At 38.3% G+C, this 21,246-nt stretch overlaps 1 long non-coding RNA gene across 1 annotated transcript in view; it reads left to right on the top strand.

Annotated features, from left to right (window-relative positions):
- Positions 1–18,115, top strand: part of LOC131683541 (uncharacterized) — a 56,655-nt gene extending 38,540 nt beyond the window's left edge. Inside the window, exon 3 of the long non-coding RNA XR_009304533.1 lies at positions 14,346–18,115. This is a non-coding gene — a long non-coding RNA (uncharacterized LOC131683541). The remainder of the gene's footprint in view (positions 1–14,345) is intronic.
- Positions 18,116–21,246: the final 3,131 nt, after the last annotated feature.

Here is a 21,246-nt window from a genome sequence, read left to right as displayed (position 1 = left end):
GACTTCCGGTTCCGGAGTTACGGGTTGAAGAGTGCGATCACACAGCAAATTCCCATATAAACTGGTACCACCATGATTTTCAAATGATGTAAAACATATTAAAATTGATGTAACATTACTCTAGTTTGCGGGTCTGGATCACTAATGATCAATCAAAGCAGCTTTGACCACATTGGCCACCTATGACGGTTCATGACGCCCCCGGGGAACCCGCCAAGTTCCTAAGCTAATATCACACCCATTCTCCAACGAATTCTCTACCGATTTTTACAAACTTGATTTCAAATGAAAGATACAGTAATACCATTGACTGCTGCTGAATTTCATTCGGTTCTGACTCTTGCTTCCGGAGTTACAGGGGTGTTAGTAAGGATACACTGGAATTTCCCATATAAATCGGTACAATCGTAATACCTCAGAGGCTAAAAACTAGTGAAATGGTCTCCAAATTACTTCTAATCGCAGACCTAGATAACTGATTGCCAATCAAACATTCTTTGAATATATTGTCCACTATCGACGATTCCGGAAGTCCGGAATTCCGGGCATATTCTACAATTATAGTCACATCGGTTCTTCGGTGATGACTGAACCGATTTTCTCAAACCAAGTCTCAAATGGAAGGCAAAATATGCAGTTGAGTATTGCGTCGCCGCCCCTCCCCCCCCGTCTTGCCCGGGCACCTCCCTCCTTCATTACTCCCCTCCCCTTGGACCACCCTCACGCCAGCATTTCCTTCATCCACCCTGTATACCGAAATAAGATGGAGGATTTCTGACGCATCCTCCACTCCCACTCTACCCATTCCCTTCACTTTCAAACCCATTTCACCAACATTTCAAAATATAATCACATGAAGATAACATTGAGCTTATGCTGATTAAGCTAATTAAATATTATTCTTTTGCCTTTCTCATATAGAAAGTTTATGCAATTGCTCCAAAAACCGACTTTCTAACCGAGGCCCGGAGGGCCGAGTCTCATATAACATTCGACTCAGTTCGCCGAGATCGCAAAATATCTGTATGTATGTATGTGTGTATGTATGTGTGTATGTATGTATGTGTGTATGTATGTATGTATGCATGTATGTGTGTATGTGCAGATTTGTTAACAAAATGTCCACATCGGTTTCTCGGAAATGGCTGAACGGATTTTTACAAACTAAGATTCAGATGAAAGCACGCGTGTTTTTTGTAAACGGCCAATAAGCATGCTGTCAAAATTCACTTTGAGAGAAAATTGCGGCCAAACCGTAACTCTCCGAGAACGGATGTTAACATTTTATGGAAGAAAAAAGTTTTCTCTTTCGTCTACTGCTAAGATTTATAGTCTGAGGCTAATGGTTTGTCCGGAATTTCCCCCTCAAAGTGAATTTTGACAGCATGCTTATTGGCCCTTTTCAAAAAACACGCGAGAAAGTATTATACCTTCCCATAGGTTGCTATTGAATTTCATTTTCAACCGACATCTTGTTGCGGATTACGAGTTGAAGAGTATGGTTACAAAACAAAATTTGTTGATTTGTCCACATCGGTTTCTCGGAATTTTCTGAACCGATTTGGCAAACTTGATTTTAAATGAAGCTCGCTCGATCCATCAGCTGCTGTTGAATTTTGTGTGGATCCGAGTTCTGGTTCCTGAATTACAGGGTGATACGTACGATCACGCAGCAAATCTCGATTCTAACGAATTCTGCGATGAATGTAAATAGGTGATTTTTTTTCCAAAATGTAAACACAACTGTTGAATTTGTAGATCTAGGTCACCAACAGTCATTCAAAGTCTCTTTGGCCACACTGGCCACCATTGACGGATCCGGAAGCATCCAAATTCAGAATAACGGTTATATTGGTTTCTCGAAAATGGATAGACCGATTTGATCAACTTAGTCTCAAATGAAAGGTGTTGCGTCCCCGGAAACTGATATTAAATTCCATCTTCATCCGACTTCCGGCTCCGGAGTTACGGGTTGTGGAGTGCGATCACATAGAAAACTCCGATTCAAACCGATACCGCGATGAATGCAAAAAGGTGCTCTTATATATACTTACCAAGTGTAATAAGAATGAAAGACATTTCCATACTGTTATATTGTACGAACCAGCTATTAAATCATAGTTTGGAGAAATGAGAAAGGCACAATTGCACCTCTAGGTGGATTAAAACAGGTTTTTTTTAAATTTAGAGTCGTTAAAATTTTCGTGCAACTCAGGCGCAGGTTGTTTATTTTTTTTATGCAGAGAACAACACCATTTAGTGTGAATAAAAATGAGACGTGGTTTTCTGGCGCCTTTGATGGTGTCTAAGTATTGCGCCCCCTTGTTAGTTGACATTAGACTTTCGAATCATAATTTAATGTTCATGGAAATGACACATTTATCCTGAGTTATTTTATGACTAATCCTCCTATATTATTAGCGAACTAACACTGGATGCCGACCGCTAGACGGCAACAGAGTGCAATGATGATGTTTTTATTTTCATTTGTCAAAATACATTGAAAAGTAATTTTTGAGTTTTATAAACTCAATTAATATTATAATTGAATGGGACGGCGCCGTTATTTGAGTGGTAAGCGTAACTGCCATTCATTCCAATTGGCCTGGGTTCAATTCCAGCGGAGGTCGTTGAGATTTTTCTGAGGTGAAAAAATTTGTGGTCGCGTCTTCCTTCGGAAGGAAAGTAAAGTCGATGGTCTCCGGTCCATGAGTTGATGGATCGATATCTAATCCAGATAGCGGAGTCACCTATCTGGTGTCGGTAAAAAAAAGTAGAATCCAACTTCTATACTTACTAACAAATATCCTCCTCCCGTAATACTTGTGGAATGCACAGTAGAATATACGGCCTCTAGCAAAAGCAAGTATCGGACTAACCATTCCTTCCCTTTCCTTCCGCGATCTACGTATGGGCCTGGCCAGTGCCGGTATTGATTAAACTTTAGGATTACCAGGAGTTGCACATTGAAAGATGTTTCGCTACTCCCAAGCATAATAATCTACTGATTCCCTGTGCAACTTCAGCTAGTCCAGATCGATAACGAAGAAGCGGCCAGGGATGGTCTCATAAGCTCAAGCATGCTCAAACTCAATTAATTTTATAATTGAATGTTATTTTTTCTAATGAAAAGTAATATTGATGAAGAAAATATGTTTCCTATCTCTGAAAAATATTCAGATGGTAAATTTCTTGTTACATCACTGAGAATTCGTTCTTCCGGTGTCAGTTCATACTGAAATGAAATTCGGATATTGAAATTTTGATAAAAACATGATGGTGGGCAAAAATCACTGGATTAAAGAGTGCAGATGATGATAGTCGAGAATGATGAATAGCAGCACAGAAGCCGGGGTGTTTGGACCCGGGATAAGAACAACTATCCCGATGGGACACTACCCAACTGCCTTTCAGGCGGAGATTCAAGCAATTCTTGAGTGTCCGTGTATATGTTTCAAGAGGAAATATAGATTTGCAACGATCTGTACCTTTTCAGACAGCTTAGCAGCTCTGCTTTGAAAACCTCAACTTGTCATTCGAAGTTAGTATGGGAATGCATTACCTTACTTAAGCAACTGTCAGGGAATAATAAAGTAAGTCACAGTGGAATTCAAGGAAACGAATCAGCTGATAGTTTGGAAAGACAAGGTTCCGAGACCGAGTTTATAGGCCCAGAACCTTTCTTCGGAGTCTCAACCTGTACTTTAAATATGGAACTTAGAAAATGGGAAATGTCTATGGTAGAATCGAGCTCGAACGCCACAGATGCTGCAAAGCATGCAAGGAAATTTATAAGACCGAGTGCCAAAGCCGCTCGAACTTTACTTAATCTAAGTAAGAGGAACCTTAGAATAATAACTGGTTTATTTACCGGTCACTGCCCTAGTAGATATCATCTACATGAAATGGGAAAAATTCAAAGTCCGAGTTGTCGTTTCTGTCAATTTAAGAATGAGACAGCGGAGCATCTACTTTGTGATTGCAGCGCTCATGTTAGTTACAGATATTTAATTCTTGGAAGTGTTCCTACAGCCCTTTGAGATTTGGCAATCAAATCCTAGTAAGGTAATCAGATTCATTAAACGAGTTGATCCTAACTGGGATAATATGCAAAATCAGAAAAGGGCCTTCGTATCTCAATTATAAAGGGAAAGCTGAGGCGCATAACATCAAATTGAGTCATACCACAATATTCCTTTAAATGGTCGCAGTGGAAATCAAGGCTCTACAGCTTAAAAAAATGATAGTCGAGGCTATCCACTGATAAATCAAAATTGTAGGTGAACATTTTCCGTATCTGAAACAACCAACCTAACCTCAAACACACAAAAATAATTTCGGTCTCGATAATTCACAACAAAACATCGATTTCGATTACTATATGTAAGAGCGAAATGATAAATTATCAGTGTTAGCAGCGGCATGCGACCTCTAGTAATTATAATCTCTTTTATTGCGACTAAATGTTTTGGTATCAAACAAGTAAACGGATGTTTTCTTATCACCTGTAACTGATTTTTTTGTGAAATTATATAATGTTGATCTTGTAAAACAATTAAAATAGAACAACCATCCTATACCATCAATGCAAGAAAATACTTTCATCATTTGACTGGTACCAATAATGAAACCCAGTTGGCGCGTCGAGCGGATAAGTTGAGAGCCAATAAAGTAGATCGAAATAAAAACACCCTCAGCCAGTAGATACAGAACACTAGATTAGGATTGTCGTTGGCATCAGCGGTTGGAACATCATTGTTTTGATTCCGGGATATACCTGTCAAATGGGCCAAATAAAAAAAAGCAAAAAAATAATCCTCTATCGTTGTTTCATAGCGACTAATCATTTTTGTTTCTTTTAGCCAGCGAAACAATGGCCATTCTTGGTTGATGTATTTTCACTAATTAGAATGTACAAGTTGTCTAAATCTGTACTGAATTTTAATGAATTTTCATTTCCTTGTGTGGTATATACAAACTCTTCCATTTCATAACAATAACAGTCGAAAATGTACACCGAGAAAATTCGTTATATTGAATATATTGATTTTACACATATTTTTTGCAACTTGTAGTAGCACATAAAAATTATCTGTCACGCATAGATATCATGTGAAAACTAATGAAATTATAATAGTAAGCCACATAGAAATTTGTTTCATAGCAGATATCACGTAATTTTTCTGTTTGCCTCTCGTTTATTCTGCTGTAAATTTTATGCATTGGACGCAGGCCATATTTTTCTGCGTGTACCAAAAGTGCGGACCAAAGACTTTTGCTAGAGATACTTTCGGTAACTTGACAGATATATACCGAAAGCAAAACAAACATGTTCCGAGGCGAAAACAATGGGAACACCAGCCACAATCCTTATCTAGTGTTCTGTATCTACTCCTCAGCCTTTCTAAAGCCAACCGCGCGCTACGTGGTACAAAGGGGCGGGATTTCCATACCGGTGGGAAATCTGGTATGAATTCCTTGTTCAACGAAGACAAAGATGGTTTCATCTTTCTTCCTCTTCGTAAATATTTGCTGTTCGACCATCACGAACTATGTAAGAATCCCAAATTCACACGTTATTGGCCAGAGCGTGTATCCTCTGTCGCATGAAATCACACTACTGACGGAGAATTTAAGTCCGGTCAACGATGCACGACTAAACATTATAGAGTAGATGTTCTCCTATTCACCTAAATAGTAAGAGTGCAAACAATTTTTTTGATTAGTCGAACTATACACAACGGATTATTTTTAAAACTCTAAAAAACGTCTTGAAAATGCATGAAATTATATGAAAAAACGAATCGAATGCATTTCTACCATTGGAATATCGATACAACAACTCGATACACGCTTATTTTTTTCTGCCGAATTTCAGCTTTTTTGTACCTTTTGTCGAGAACTAAACAGCTGAGATCTCAGCAAGCACTATTTTTGCTGGGATCTCAGTAAAAGTGATGTTTGATAGCTGAAACTCGGAAAATATTTCACAACCCTTAAAGGCGCTAATCATTTTTTTTGGAATTTTGTGAAAATTGTCTCACAGCTATATTACGTTAATGCGATGGTTTTCAGACGATTTTCAGGATGTTGTTTTAAAACAACATTGCACATTTAAGGGTTAAAATACAATTTACTTTGCTGAGATATCAGTTTCTAGTTCTAGTTCTAAAATTGCTAACGACACGGCTGTCCGAAAATTTCCGAGATGAATTTAGTGTGTTCACATCGATAGGATGAATAGCGGGACAGAGAAGAATGAGAGAGCGTTTACCCTACGTAGTATTGGAAACAACGATTACATTGAACATTATTTACGCTTTTCTTTCTCGTCAACCTACTAATTAGTTTCGCCAGCATACTACTAGAACCGCACATAGCTTCGCATACAGACCCACAAAAATTAAGAAGCCTCGCCGGTCAGTATTACAAATTGCGCTAACCGATTCCTTCCCTTCACAGTTACAGTGCGCGGTTTTACATTTGAGGTAGATCGATTGACAGAGTAATTGCATCCACAGATTGAACCTTTTTCCACGGTTCTCCGGTTTCGAAGTGCAAGGCGCCACACGCTTTCAGATGGCTTCTCGCCATCGCCTTTCGCAGCATCCAGCAAATGTTTCATTGTTAAGCTTCGAAGGTCGGAGCATCTCATAATTTCTTTTCTGTGCTTCGAGCTTCATAGTCCCTTTGTTGGAAATCGAGGTTTAACCATCTCGTTATGCTTATGAATGGACAAGACATGTTGAGAATGCTTTAATCGCTAAACTAGTCAATAACACAAAGTTTTAACTATTCGTCAGTAAAAGCCCCATCAAAGTGTATTTTGACAGCTGACTTGTATACCCTAATAAAGTGTTACATTTATTCATTGCAGAACAATTTAATTTTTTTTAATATTTTTCAATATTTTATTGATGAAGAGCGAACGAGGCGTGTAATGTTTTTTAGGTCTCAAGACATACGCCTGAGAAGTATAATAAACTGAATACAGTGTCTTGTTTAGGCGATTGAAATATTTCGCCATGTTATTATTTTCGGCAACACTAATACTTTTCTTGCATGTTCTCCGAAAGATGAGTGTTTGTTTACTTTGCACGTTAGCGAAGACTGCATATCAAGAAGACTGGCAACTCTGTCCAGAATTTGGAGACAGTAACAGCAACGCCACTTGCGGGTAATGGTGGTACTTCCCATAGTGATGCACACACATATACGTTTTAACATTAAGCTCCCTACCTTCCTCCAATAGACCTCTGTAGCTTCTCGTTTGTATGAGAGAAGGAAAGAGATCTCAGTCTTCTTAATATGTAGTCTTCGACGATAGGTAGCCATCTGACTGATAGGCAGATTTGGCTTCACTCTGTGCGAGCCTTTATAACATAAACAACGCCTTTGATCAGTACCATCCGGCAGCTTAGCGAGCGCCGAGCAGTCGACCAAGCTGCGATAAGTTTAGGGTTTCTAACTCGCGACTGATTGATGTAGAGACGCTTTTAAGGTAGTTGTGAGGCACCTACAAAATTAAAAACGATAGATCGTCAATAGGTCTAATATTTCACCGGGAATGGATACTTATCAAACATAGGATTTTTTGCTCGTTTGCCACAGGATCTCAATGTACAATACCCTTTGTTTGACATTTCAATAACGACTTTCGCAGCAGAGATGAGAGATGGAGAAGCATTAGGGCAACCGCTATTTCGTTTGAACGTACAATACGGAAACACATAATCGACGCTGTTCAGTTCTAATCACTCAAAGCAGGAGCCACTAAGGACTTCCTTATGGCCGAAGATGACGCTTGTTAATCAACTATTGGCGCCAGTTTTACGACTTGGCGGAAATTAGTTTTGCGTTTTTAAACGAATGCTGATTGATTTTTTTTTCTACATGACATTCAGGAAAGCACAATTAACGTAAATAACTAATTGGACGTGCTAGGCTAACAATGTTAATCGGAGGGGGTAGCAATTTGTTTGGTACGGCACCGGTGAACGTAAAAAAAGATTGGATTAGGTTAATAATTTACCGGAGATTAGGAACCATTTACACATGTATGTTATAAGAAGACACCTGAAGTGAATTTCGTGTAAAAATTTAAAAGTGAAAATAACAAAAAAATTCCAAAGTAGTATTCCCTAATAAACATCTTATGACCTAACGACCTGTTCAGGGTATCATCCAAACAATATGTGGAATCGTTGGACTATATGGGTTAAAGCTCGTGTATAATTTTTTTTATTAGGGTTGCTTATTGCTTGATTCCGTGATGTTATATTTAATTTTATTTCAGCAATTTTGGTTATCATTTTTACCGTCGGTCTCTGACCGCATCTAATGCCTTTCACCGACGCCCGAAATTCTACTGTCTTTTAGTACATATTTTTCGGTATTATGTCATTAAAACGAAAAAGCATGTTATTCTCTCAATAGTTGTTTGTATGACTATCACATGGCAGTTGAACGAATTTTGATACATTATACTTAATCTATGTTTCGTTGTACTAGAACCAGTTCAAATATACCCAAACAACCTATTACGGTACAATTGCACGCGCCATGTCTGCTGATGCCATGCGGATTCACACACGGGGAATAGGTTAAGGTATTTTTTTATAATAGGCAGATCAGGAAACAAAGGATTTTTATTTGGATGGAAACTTTCCATACCAAAAAAAATCGACCTTTGGAAAAGTCAGCGCATTGCTATAATTTATCTTTGTCTAGAAAACTCTTCGTTCATGAATAGCGAGTATAATAGAACAAACTCCCGAGAACATCACATTAGTCGTTGTATATGATGTGAAGATTTTTTCCTCAACCATTCCTAACGACATTTTTATACTGAAGTTGCGGACCTATTCCTTTCTACCTGATTGTGTGAATCACAAACATTTGATGAATTTGTTGCAGTTAATACCAATGATAGCGAGTTTATACTTGTGACCCGTAAGTGCAAAGAGCAAGAAAGAACACAAAGCCAGCTTTAACGATGATGACATTGCATTGAATTGACCACCCTAATGAGGAATTCCACGAAGATCTGTCCGAAAATACTTAAAAGCGCGACCGACCATCTTAGATTCCTTTGAAACTTTACACGTTTGATCGGCATGGAAGACTAAAGATTTTCCACAATCAGTCAGATTATTTTGACTCAAGAGCAATTTTTTAAAAGGACATAAACATTTCTACGTACATTAAATTCAACTTTTTTTTTAATTACTGTATTTTTTACAGCAGAGCTTTCTGAGAACGAGTTTTAGAGACTGAATATTTATGTACGAAAAAACTCTACACTGAAAAAAATGTCATTTTTCATAAAAACAGAAATTTGTGTTAAATTTAAATTCGAAAAAAACAATTTTTTTCTAACTTTTTATATTTTGTCACTAAAAACCTCAAGAGAAAAGAAACATTCTGGATGTAATTGTATGATGGAGAACTTATCGGTAAAAAAGTTTTTCTAACAATAACTTTATACATGTTTTTAAATTTCATACTAACTGACACACAAAACTGTAATTTTCTTACAGAATATAATTCTAAGTCTCGTTTTAAATAAAAATTTATTCAACAAAAATCTTTTAAAATGCGATAGTTTTCGAGATATTTGGATTTTTGTTCCAACAAAAAAGATAATTCGTGTGATTTTGCCATTTTTAAAAGTTATTCGCATTACACAATTATAAAATGTCAAAAATCTAATATTTATCGTTTTAAAGACGTAAAAGAAACCTTTTCAGTGTATCTGGATCATGGAGAAGCTTCCAATAAAACAATTTTCCTAGCAACAACTTTTGTTATATTTTTATAATTCATAATATTTGCAGTCAAAAATACAATTTCCTTTTTGAACATAATTCTAAACGCTATTTTAAATCATAATGCTAATAGCAAAAATTTTCTGAAGAAAAATAGTTCTCGAGTTATTTCAAATTTTGTTTTAACGACACAATTCTTTTGTTTTATTACGACCTTTTCAGAAGTTATTCGGGTTTCTCCATCAACAACAATAAGTTTTTCAAAAGGCTCATAACATTTTCTGTAACTTTCTCTTTGACATCAAGGTGATATTGTAAACCGTTTGAAAGCTATAGGAAAACAATCAAAATACTATTCAGCCATAGGGTCTTATGATTAAACTAAATAGTTTGATCGTATGTTGGTTGTTTTCATGTAGCTTTCAAATGAGTTAAAATATTGCCTTGATATCAAAAGAGATGTTACAGAAAATTTTAAGGGCGTTTTGAAAAACCTATTGTTGTTGATGGAGAAACGCGAATAACTTCTGAAAAGGTCATAATAAAACAAAATAATTATGTTGTTAATACAAAATTTAAAATACCAGTACATTTCAGAATTTTTTTGTAATTGACATTTTGATTTAGAATGGCGTTTAGAATCATATTCAAAACAGAAAATTGTGTTTTTGACTGCAAATAGTATGAATTATAAAAATATGTCAAAAGTTGTTAAGAAAACTTTTTATAGAAGCCTCTCCATGATCAAAATACACTGAAAAAGTTTCTTAGATGCTTTGGCACAGCTTCTAAAAGATAGCCTAAAATATTTACCCAAATTAGTTTCAAATGAAGAATATAACCGATAAGCTGGCTTTGAATTTTTAGTTGATCCGACTTTCGGTTCCGAAGTTACGGGATGAAGAAAGTGGTCACACAGCAAATTCTTTATAAACTGGTAACACCATGATGTCCAAATGATGTAATACATGTTAAAATGGGCGCACCATTACTTAGTCATTTCTCATAAAAACTGTTGCAACCGCTATAGCTCAGAGGTAAAAAAATCTATTGAAATGCACATCAAATTACTTCGATTCGCAGGTCTAGATCGGTGATGGCCAATCAAACAATCTTTGAATCAACTATCGACAGTTCCGGAAGTTTTAAATTGAAGTTACATCGGCTCAGTTGGATGCTCCTCGCCTTACCCTTAACTCCCCCCTTCATCACCTCCACCAGCATGGACTACCCTCACACCCGCATTCCTTTTGTTCTGCAAACGATGTACACAAATATAAGCAACTGTTTTGTCGTTCACTTTGCGCTGGCTCGGACAGAAGCAGAAAGCACACTGGATATTATGACCGACGTCTTTGGTGGTTGGAAATACACTCAATGGTACATGTCTGTCAAAAATTTAGATCATATCATGTTTTTCATAAACATACCTTTATTTCTCGAGCAAAATGGTTAATTTAGTGGATCTTTTCTGATATCTCTCGAATTGTAGGACATATTTTTTTGAAATTTTCTGTTTCATATCATGGGATTGTGGTTTTATAGATAACTTTTCTTTTATATCATATAAATTTTCAATTTTACTAACGTACGAGGAATAAAATCTGAACAAACTTTGAATTGCAAATAAATACAAGAAACAAATTAAATGTCTGGAATTTACCATTATTTTTTTCCTAGTTCACAAGGGACTTTGTTGAGCTACTTTTCATCCTTCAATTAAGTTCGAACTTTGTGTATGTTCGACGAACTTTAGAGGCCCTCAACTTAGGACGAATATAAAAATCATTCTAAAGGCTATAGTCACACTCAATTGTTTAAAACTCTCGAGCGAGTGGGTAATACAGTCGTGATTCGCTAGTTGGTCAATTTTTAACTGGACCTCTTTTTACTTGAACCTCCGCTAGTTGGACCGTTGGATTACTCCGATAGTAGGCTTTGGCTGAGATTCACGCATTTTTTTCGTGTCGCAGAAAATTGGATCTTTTTCAATTTTCGTTTAATGTCGGAGTGTGGTATTGAAATATCCTTTTGATACTGAAAGAAATATAAAATGTGTGTGTGTATACGTGTACAATGGGTGTTCTTGCAGTCACAGGTGTTGGCGTCACAGACTGTTCCGGAATCTTGCGGGATCGCAATTGCTTAGAGTTTTTCTCCGCCCTGGCAAACAAAGAGACGACAATGGAAAGCAGCCGGATTGGGCACGCAACGAACAATCAAATTCAGTTACAGGCCGTCGTCCTACAGCGGACTACCCGGAAGAGGCGACCGGAGGGATGTCGGTGCGCAGACTATTATACGGGCTGCTGGGTGTCCTAACACGCTGGTGAGATCCATGCAATTTATTTTTTGAATATTTATATAATCGACTTTAAAGCCATTTCTCCGAATATTCAGTGTTAGGATAGTAGATATAATTCCTACGACTACGAGGTGAATAGCACATAGCATTGCTACATTCTGTATCGTTGCTGGGTGTTTCACGGAGTTAGAGCGGGTCACGGTATAGGCCACGAAGTTTGGTCCCATGTCGGTTGTCTGTATTTCTGAGCACTCCCGGATCAGAGTGAAATAACGGAATTACAACTCATGCAGATAGTTTGATATGGTTTTTTCTGTGAAATATTTTTATAAAGTATGAAATAACAAACATTCTGACAAAAGTGTCTAACAAACATTCTGACAAAAGTGACAAAAGGTAATAGACAACAAAAATGATACTTCTGCTGATGCAAAATCAATCTAAGAAGAGTATAGCTCAGTGTATTTCAAATATACACATATTGTGTTCAGTTGGTGTATGTAATCTTAATTGGAGTTAACGAATTTAGATTTTATACGTAAGAATTCTATTCCCAAAAACGATAATTATTTGCAAAATATAAGCGATGAAATGAAATAGAACATGAGGTATCTAGCGCGGTTGGAGGCATAAGTGGGAGTGTGAGGGTGGGTACCATTGTTCTTAGCAGGGCGGTTTTTCGGAGGGAATATGGACAAAACAAAACTATGTACTCTAGCAGTTTTGTTTTGTCCATATTTTCCTGAAATCTTTTTTTTTATAGAATATTAGTACTTACTTTCACTTTCTTGCTGATGTCTCTAATTGCGTCGGACATTTTATGTTTTATGTTTTATTTCAGAGAGCGAGTAAATGCGCTATAACCTTGGCTCATCAGCCAGGACAGGGCTAATAACCTCTGCCCCATCCCAGGAACCCGGAACCAAAGTAGTGACATTAACCCTCTTAGCCAAGTCACTCCCAACGATTTATCAAACCCCTATCAAATTGAAACGGTTGTGTACGGTTGTCCACGTTTCTTCCTTATTCAAGGTTCAAAATGATTCGTTGATTAAATTCTTCATTAAATGAATAGTTTGATTGCCGTATAATTTTGAATCATCTTTATTTTGTACGCTGCACAGTTGGCCTGGCCGCTTTAATGCTTGTGTCATATTCCATATGTGCCATAAACGTTAATAATGACAAGAAAAATTGTGGGCGAACGTCTGCAATTTTCCAGGATCCCTACATGTATTGGCTGTGTATGTGTAGACTAGACTAGACTAGAACCTCCGCTAGTTGGACCGTTGTCTTACTAAAAAGCATTTAAACGCAAAAAATATCATATCAAATTTACTTTGGCAATCAATGTTGCAATAATTAGAGATATGAACAGATGTACACTAACGTCCCATTTGAAGAGCTTTTAACATTTGTCATTCGATCCAACTAGCGAATCAAATTCGTTAGTTGGACAAAGGCTGTAGCCCAATCGAATCACTCCTTCCTCTCAAAAAGTAGAAATGACTCCATGATGCTGAGGATCATTTTTGACCATCCTACGCTATAGTAGTTTATACCTCTTCAATTATAGGGGCCCCTTAGCTCATTAGTGCCCAGGGGCCTCGAGTGGTCTTAAGACGGCCCTAAATTTAATTGTACTATTTGTGTACGTTTTTTTTAATCTGAGATCTTTAAAGCAATAAAAAATTTCACTTTTCAGGTTTCAGTCACTATAGGGGTCATTCATAAACCACGTAGACTCATGTGTGGGGCGGGGGTGGTCGAGCAAAAGTCTACGTTTGTCTACGAGGGGGGAAGGGGTTGGTTATCTAGCAGTAATTTACACTGATTTCAAAATCTTTAAACCCCCGTTGAATTTTACGTCTTGACCCGGTTCAACTCCGTACATTTTGATTCTACTACATAAATATGCGAAGTTAAGCTTGATACATTGCGATAGTATTCTCAGGTGACTATTAATTTCTTATGAAAAATAGATATTTTTGGAAAGATTTGGATACTTTCGTCCACTTAATTTCCTTAATTTATGAATATTGTTCTCGAAAAGTGCAATTTTTGTGCTTGTTTGGTTTGATATTTCTGTATTGATAATACTAAATATCGACAGCATAACTTCAAATTGTTTCCTAAAGTTTGTTAATTTTTAATGCTCCTCCATATTTACAAATACAATTACGAAGTGAGCGATTTGAACAAGTGAAAAACAGTTGCACCGTTCTACTCTACTATCTATAAATACTAATCGATCACTTCTCTTTTGATTCCAGATTTGCAACTCATGGTCGATATTCCATATGATCGGACAAGTCAATTAAACTTCGTGATACGTTGGGTATGTAGATTCCACTAAAAAAACCAATTCCCCATTAACGCCGCCGTGTGTAAAATGTTTTGCTGATTTGTCAAATTGTCTACATAAACCTCACAACGCTTTTACATCCGGTCCCAACGAAAAACACAGCAGTATTCGACAACCTGAAACAATGTTTAGGATGCGTGCCCTTCTTGGAATGGACCCACGTACCAAGCGTTCACGGCCACTGAACGGTACTTGACGGAGCCACCAGCTTTGAGAAATCGACGAACAACTATTAGCCAAATGCCATCGGGCCACATTCCATCACGACCTGGCCCCTTGTGTGAGTGTGTGTGTGTGTGCCTCAAACCGACCGCATGAATGGATCAAGGGAAAAGCACACTCTCATTAACATTCAATGAATGTTGGGCTTCCAGTGGCGGCACTGTTGCCTCGGCAAAAGCCACCGAACAGCTCAAGAGTTTAGAAAACGGTTCACGACCATTCCAAACCCGTTTCAGGAGGCGGTAAATCTCAGCAGCAGCTTCGAATTCGTGGAACGAACTCATATGCCACATCCTTGGAAACGCGTGGTTTTCGTTTAATGACCATTGTGTAAAATGAGACTCTTAGCACTTGAAGGTAGAAAAAAATTACCCAGTTATAAATAGTACAAATAAACCACGTTCCCATGGAACTCGGCGAGGCCATATCGCAAGCGTATTTCGGTTATCGCGTGTAAGTAGTTTTCTTGCCCTATGGTCATCAGCTTGCTGTCGCACTTAACCGAAGAGTGCTTGTGGAATGCCTAATCAGAGGAGCGATATTCAAAAAACGTACATACATGAGCTCTTAATGCTGTTTACCTAACCAAATGTCAAATTGTCTGTCCAGTTCCTGCTATTTTCGCGGAGCTCACGTCAATGAATCACTACCTTGGAATGTTTTAAAACCAGAAACGTTGGAAACGTCATCCTGAATGTCAGATTAGCTGCCCTGTAATCGGTATCCAAACGGTTACTGCTTACCTTTCAATCGGCAGTCACAACCTGTTAAACCGGACAGCCTGCATCAATATTCACTTGTGCATACCATTGACAGGCAACGATGTAGCAGGGACGTAACTCCCACCGTTACTGCGCTGACTTCACAGCTTGACACCATATTAGGATTATTGTGCTTCATACGCACATCATCGCATTCAACTTTGCCGTTGATTCATTCACACTTCAACTCACGTAGCTACCGATGAGAGATCACTATTGAAGGCGATTCCTACCACGAGGAATGCGGATTGCCTTTACCATTTAGGATCAATAGTATATGAGTAGTATTACAGGAACTAGTTACGTAATTGCCAGTCCGTACATTTGAGCGTATGGATGACTAATCAAACTGCTGTTCGGCGTGGTTAAATTGTGGGAGTTGTTTTTTAGTCGAAACATAATGTGTCTCCATCAGTGCAATACCAAAAATACCAAACTCCATAATAAATACTGCCAGAATAGCATTTTTAGCAAAGCAGAAGTTAGATCGCTCCAATAACCATTAGTTGCTGGCATTCCCGATTAGAAGCACATAACAGAAACATTTTAAAACTATATCTCGCACTGTTACTTGTTATAATTTTCTGCTATTTTAACTACTAACGAGACCAGATTTATGGCACAGCTTACTACGAAAATTGCATTCTGGTATAATCTTATTTCATTCTGATCGAGTTGCTCGGCTCACAAAATTCACTCTCAAAGCAAAATTTGTCGGACACAAGCATTTAAGCGCTATTTTTATCACCCAGAGCGAATGCTCCATTAAATGGGGCTAGACGTTGGAGAACCCGATTCCGGACTATTTATTTACATTTTGCTATTTCCCGGCGCCCGATATTAACGCAACTCGGAAACTTCAAATCCAACCGCATCGAAATGTGCGCATAGATCTACAGTGAAGAAACCAAGCCTATTTGAAAGATGAACATGAATCTCTGAAATAGGGGGATTGTGGACAAAATTAAATGGGACACCATGACAAAATGGCTCAATTGTCGTCTGTTTAAACATAAAACGTCTAGGGGGTAAAATGAACAGGTCGTAGTGATGGTAATATGGACCATCTTAACACTACACGTACCAAACCTCAAAATTAATCGGAACGCTATCTTTAAGCTGCTATATATTTACTGTTTTCCAGCAAATTCTAAAAATTTTAACACTTCATGGCTGTAGATATTTGTAGATGTTTAGATACCGCTCGCTTGAAAATCGATTGATATTACGGCATGACAATTCAATTTTCTCGTGTAAGTTTTTTACCCTCAAAATATTCTGTATGTATGCAATTCCCACGTACCGATGGAAAATCAGCATTGCTCAAAAATGCAATTAAACGCTAGCATTGCATACATAAAGCTCGTTTTGTAGGCTAAAACAAAACATGACAATAGGGCCGAGGGTCGTTTTTGTTCCAATTTTACGTCAGAATGTTCCTGCTCCTGATTGGTTGATTCTAACTTTTTGCACCGCACGCAATGTTACTGCATCGATAGCGAAATGATGTTTGGCAGTGTTGCTATATTTATAGGAAAATATTGACATTACTTTTGACAAATAAAATGATTATCGTTAAAAGAGTAAAAATGATTAAATTGAACAGAAATTGTCCCGCAAAGTAGAACAAGTATCTAGTACAGATTTTCCGCAAACGTGGTTGATTATTTTAACAAAAATAAGACAGCAACCAAGCCATAATCTATTTTTTTCAGATTTCATTAAAAAAAATAGTAACACTGTTCGGAACATTTCAGCAGGGTGAAAATGTGCAAAAAGAAGAATGTCGAAGGAAAAATAAAAAGCCGATTATCACGTCTTGTCTTAGTTTGTAGGTAAAAACCTTCGTCACCAGAAGGCCGCCATTTTACCCCTACGCTATGTAAATGTCCCATTTTTAGGCAGATTTTGAAGTCAAGAATAATATTTGAAAAAATGTGTTTATGTCAAAGTATTATAACCAATTGTGCAAAAATCATGTCTAAAAATAAGCCTACGAGGTGATTGTAGTACTTCAATCACTAATTAGAGAATAATGACTTTGCTTAACATGTTCGTTTTACCACCAATTCCCCTATATCAACCTCACCGGTTTGACACCCAACAGATATGCCCTACCTCTACTGTTGTATGTTGTAAACGGTGATAATGCTTTGCAAAATGTTCCAATCAAACTTGTTTTCGCACAACTAATCGTAGATAATGGCAAGGGTCATGTCGCCCTAGAACCAGTCTGACCTAATGCTTTCCGGAGATGTGAGCATCTTATTTGCTTTGGCAGTTATTTAACTGGCGGTGTTCGTGGATAACCATTTTTTTCGGCCCCCTGCGTATGTAGTTGTGTAACTCTTTTCGATAGAGTCATACGTACTGGAATGCCGTCTTAAAATCTTGTTCAATGAAAACCTGATTTGCAGGAATCGCTAGCAGTGAATCATCAGCGTCGTTCATTGAAGGTAATGTAGAAAATACATAGTGAATAATTAATTGCAGTGGAATATAAATTACGTTTAACAAGTTCTCACGCTAACCTACGACGATTTATTTTATAAATAGAAATGTGATTTTATTCTTTTTTTTTCTAAGAAATCAACATATTACTCAGCATCTACCATACGTTTATCTAGGGTGACCACTGACCATAGTAGGCAAGCAAAAATCCACAACAGTCGCAAGGGAACCCTCATTAACTCTAACCCCCTTATCTCGCGGTAAATATGGGCGAAATTCTCCCTAAAGTTTCGGCAGTCATAGAAGAGGTCTGGTGGGCAGAGCTATACCAGAATGTTTTTCGTGAGAAATTGATCACCGCACTTCACCGACTTTTTACATGCGCAATTCTTGGTAAGCCATAATCAGCAACGATTTCAAGCTATTGTTGGAGAAATCCGCAATCCTTGATGGAACGGATGAGGCGAAACAATTTGAGATTGTCTGCGAAGGACCGGCGATGAGTTTTCAGCAGTAAATATACGTCATTGATGTAAAGCAGAAATATTAACGTCTCTAATACCATCCCTGGGCTATTTCTGACGTAGAAGTACCAGGAATCACTAACAACTGGCTCAAATGGCACGTTCTCCATGTTGATGATTTGTCTTTTCATCCTTTTCCTGATGGGAAAGATTGGGGAAGTGGTAAGGTTATGGATAAGGAAAATAACGACAGACAGAACATAGATATTACAGAAGTATTCTTCACTTCCAAGGGAATAAAAGACACTTTTCGATGAGCGGATATAACACCGCACAGGGAATATTGAGATAACAGAACGACAACCCCCCACCCATAAGGGACCATTCATAAATTACGTAACGCGAAAATTGCCCAAAATTGACTCCCCCTGCCCCATGTAACAAATTGTCACAAATTTCTCTATCCCCTTCTCTCCCCTCCCCTATTACGTAACAAATTCTTCGAAAAAAAATTTTTTGTTCAGTGGAAACATGTTACGTAACGATCTAGCCTACTCCCCCTCCCCCATATGTAACAACATGTCACAACTTCTCGTACCCCCCCCCCCCTAAACGCGTTACGTAATTTATGAATTGTCCCTAAGAGATGTTGTCATTAAAATAAACCAATTCAGGTTTATAAACTTTCGCCGTGGCTTCTTGGAAGTCATAGATCAGTTTATAATGCTTTTTCGCAAAAAATTTCCAGGATCGATCGTCGATCCTGCGAAAATAATGCTGTATTTTCTTTGCAATCGATTTGGTTCTCGAAACTCGCCAGCAAAATCTTTAGCTCTGTGCTACACTCGGTTAGGAACAATGGCAGTTTCAGCTCCCTGTACAAAGGTTCATCTATGCATGGAGAACCAAACATACGGATAGTCTATAACATTACTACAGGGCACTTACATGTCAAATGATACGAAGTTCCGTAATCGGATTCACAAAAATCACACTAAGAATACTCAGCACGCTGAATATTAGCCATGTGATAATTGAGTTTGCAATGTCCAACCATTGCCCTGATTAGAATACTTCAACTGTACTTGGACAAATGCCACAAATTCGTTGACATTTTCGGACTCAAATCTGGCAGAAAAGCTTTTGTTAGAAAGCAAGTTTGCAAGCTACACCAATGCAGTGTTAGTCACAACGCAAGCGCTAGCCAATTCGTCCGCCCATTCATTTCAAGTCATGCTGGAATGGCCGTGTGCCCATAAAAGGTAGATAGCATTTGAAATGCTAAGTTCTTCGGTTTGAACTGGACAAGCGATTATTTATTTCGATATCGACTCTGCCGAACTAAGTGCTTTTAGGGCAGCCAAAATAAATGGCTTTACCGCAAATTTCCTGTTGAAGTGTCGACTGTACACCACACAGCATCTACCAAGCGAATCTCATTTCACGACAATAGACAACAGCCCCGGCTCGGTCCTCCAACAAAGAACCGTCCGTATAACAAACTACATGTGCGTGTAGGTTGTTATACCTCGCGAGGAGGAATTCTCACATTGAAAGTTTTAAAAATAAAAACTACATGTAAGTGTAAGGACTCTGGGAGCAAATATATACTCGTCCCATGTAACCATTTGGGACCACAATATTGTGTGGCTAGTTGCACGATCTATTGGGTTACAGTTCCAGAGCGCAGTAACCTTAAGACGGTATGCACTAGAAAGTGAATCTTGTTTCAGAAACCCATAAAAGCATAAGAGTCCCATATGGATTTTATCAAAGTTGAGTTATCTGTTGGATTGTATTCTGTATCACCGTTGAATCACAATGCACAAAAAAGATTGCCACGTTTGTTTAAAAAATACCGAAAAAATACCAAAACATGGTTTGCCCACCCATAAGGCTCAATGAAAATGTAAATCTTGAACAGCGTTTTTCTCGGCTTGCTGTTTTTCCATATGGGACTCTAATGCTTTTATGGGCAGTATAGTGGTTATATGTTCAAGAGTGCCTCTAGAGCAGCGGTAGGTGTTGTCGAGAACGCACCAGTCATCGCCATCAAGATCATTCTCTGCAGATGGTTTAGCTTTGACTAGATTGTCGTAGCAGAAGGGAGATGCCACCACACAAGGCACCTGTATGCCAGTATTGGTCTAACAATTGTTGTGTAGATCCACTGAATGTACTTGGGTTTCAGTCCCCAAGATTTGCAGTAATCAGTTTTCAAAATACTCTGAGATAGTTCGGGTGTGTTTCTGTTTCTGTGCGGTGTGCGATTAAATGCTTGCTCTGAGTCTTTTCCCAAGGCCACATTCCTCAGACTTTTGTTCGTAAGGATTAAACTATAGCCAGCTGTATACGCTGGATCGGTTCGACGTTGGACACCAGTTTAAAGATAAGTGATTTTTATCTTTCTAACACATTAATTGCTTTCTTCTGTCTGCACGGGCGCTGACCCCGTGCGTGGACATTTTCGATGGTTCCCTCTCCGGATGGTCAAACGAAGGTTGAATCGGCTTCAACTCCTAAGCCCCCGGTCCAAATGCTACCCAGAACTCTCAACTGGTCCTTTTGTGGTCTGCTTTCGACCCAAGACTCAATCGCTGAATCTTCGTCAGATATCTAAACATTTGACAGAACGGTTCCCGACTGTGACCGAAATTTCAAAGGTCAGCTCGAACAAGACAAGAGTGTCGCTAATAAACTCAAAGCAGGCAAATATTCCAGCGGTAAGGGTAGAGACGGAAGACGTGGTCAACGATGAGAGTTGGGGATCTGCTGCAACAAGGGGTTAGCTGTTTCAGAGACGTTCCCCTGAGGGACGTTGCAAACGTTCTTTCACAGAAATTCTAAAGAAAGCTACGCCACCATCCTCAACAAACCTCTACGTTCTCTTGCCTCCTAATGAAGGCTAGGT

This window comes from Topomyia yanbarensis, chromosome 2 (genome assembly GCF_030247195.1).
Source record: "Topomyia yanbarensis strain Yona2022 chromosome 2, ASM3024719v1, whole genome shotgun sequence".
Lineage (NCBI taxonomy): Eukaryota > Metazoa > Arthropoda > Insecta > Diptera > Culicidae > Topomyia > Topomyia yanbarensis.
This window is presented reverse-complemented; position numbering and strand designations above follow the sequence as displayed.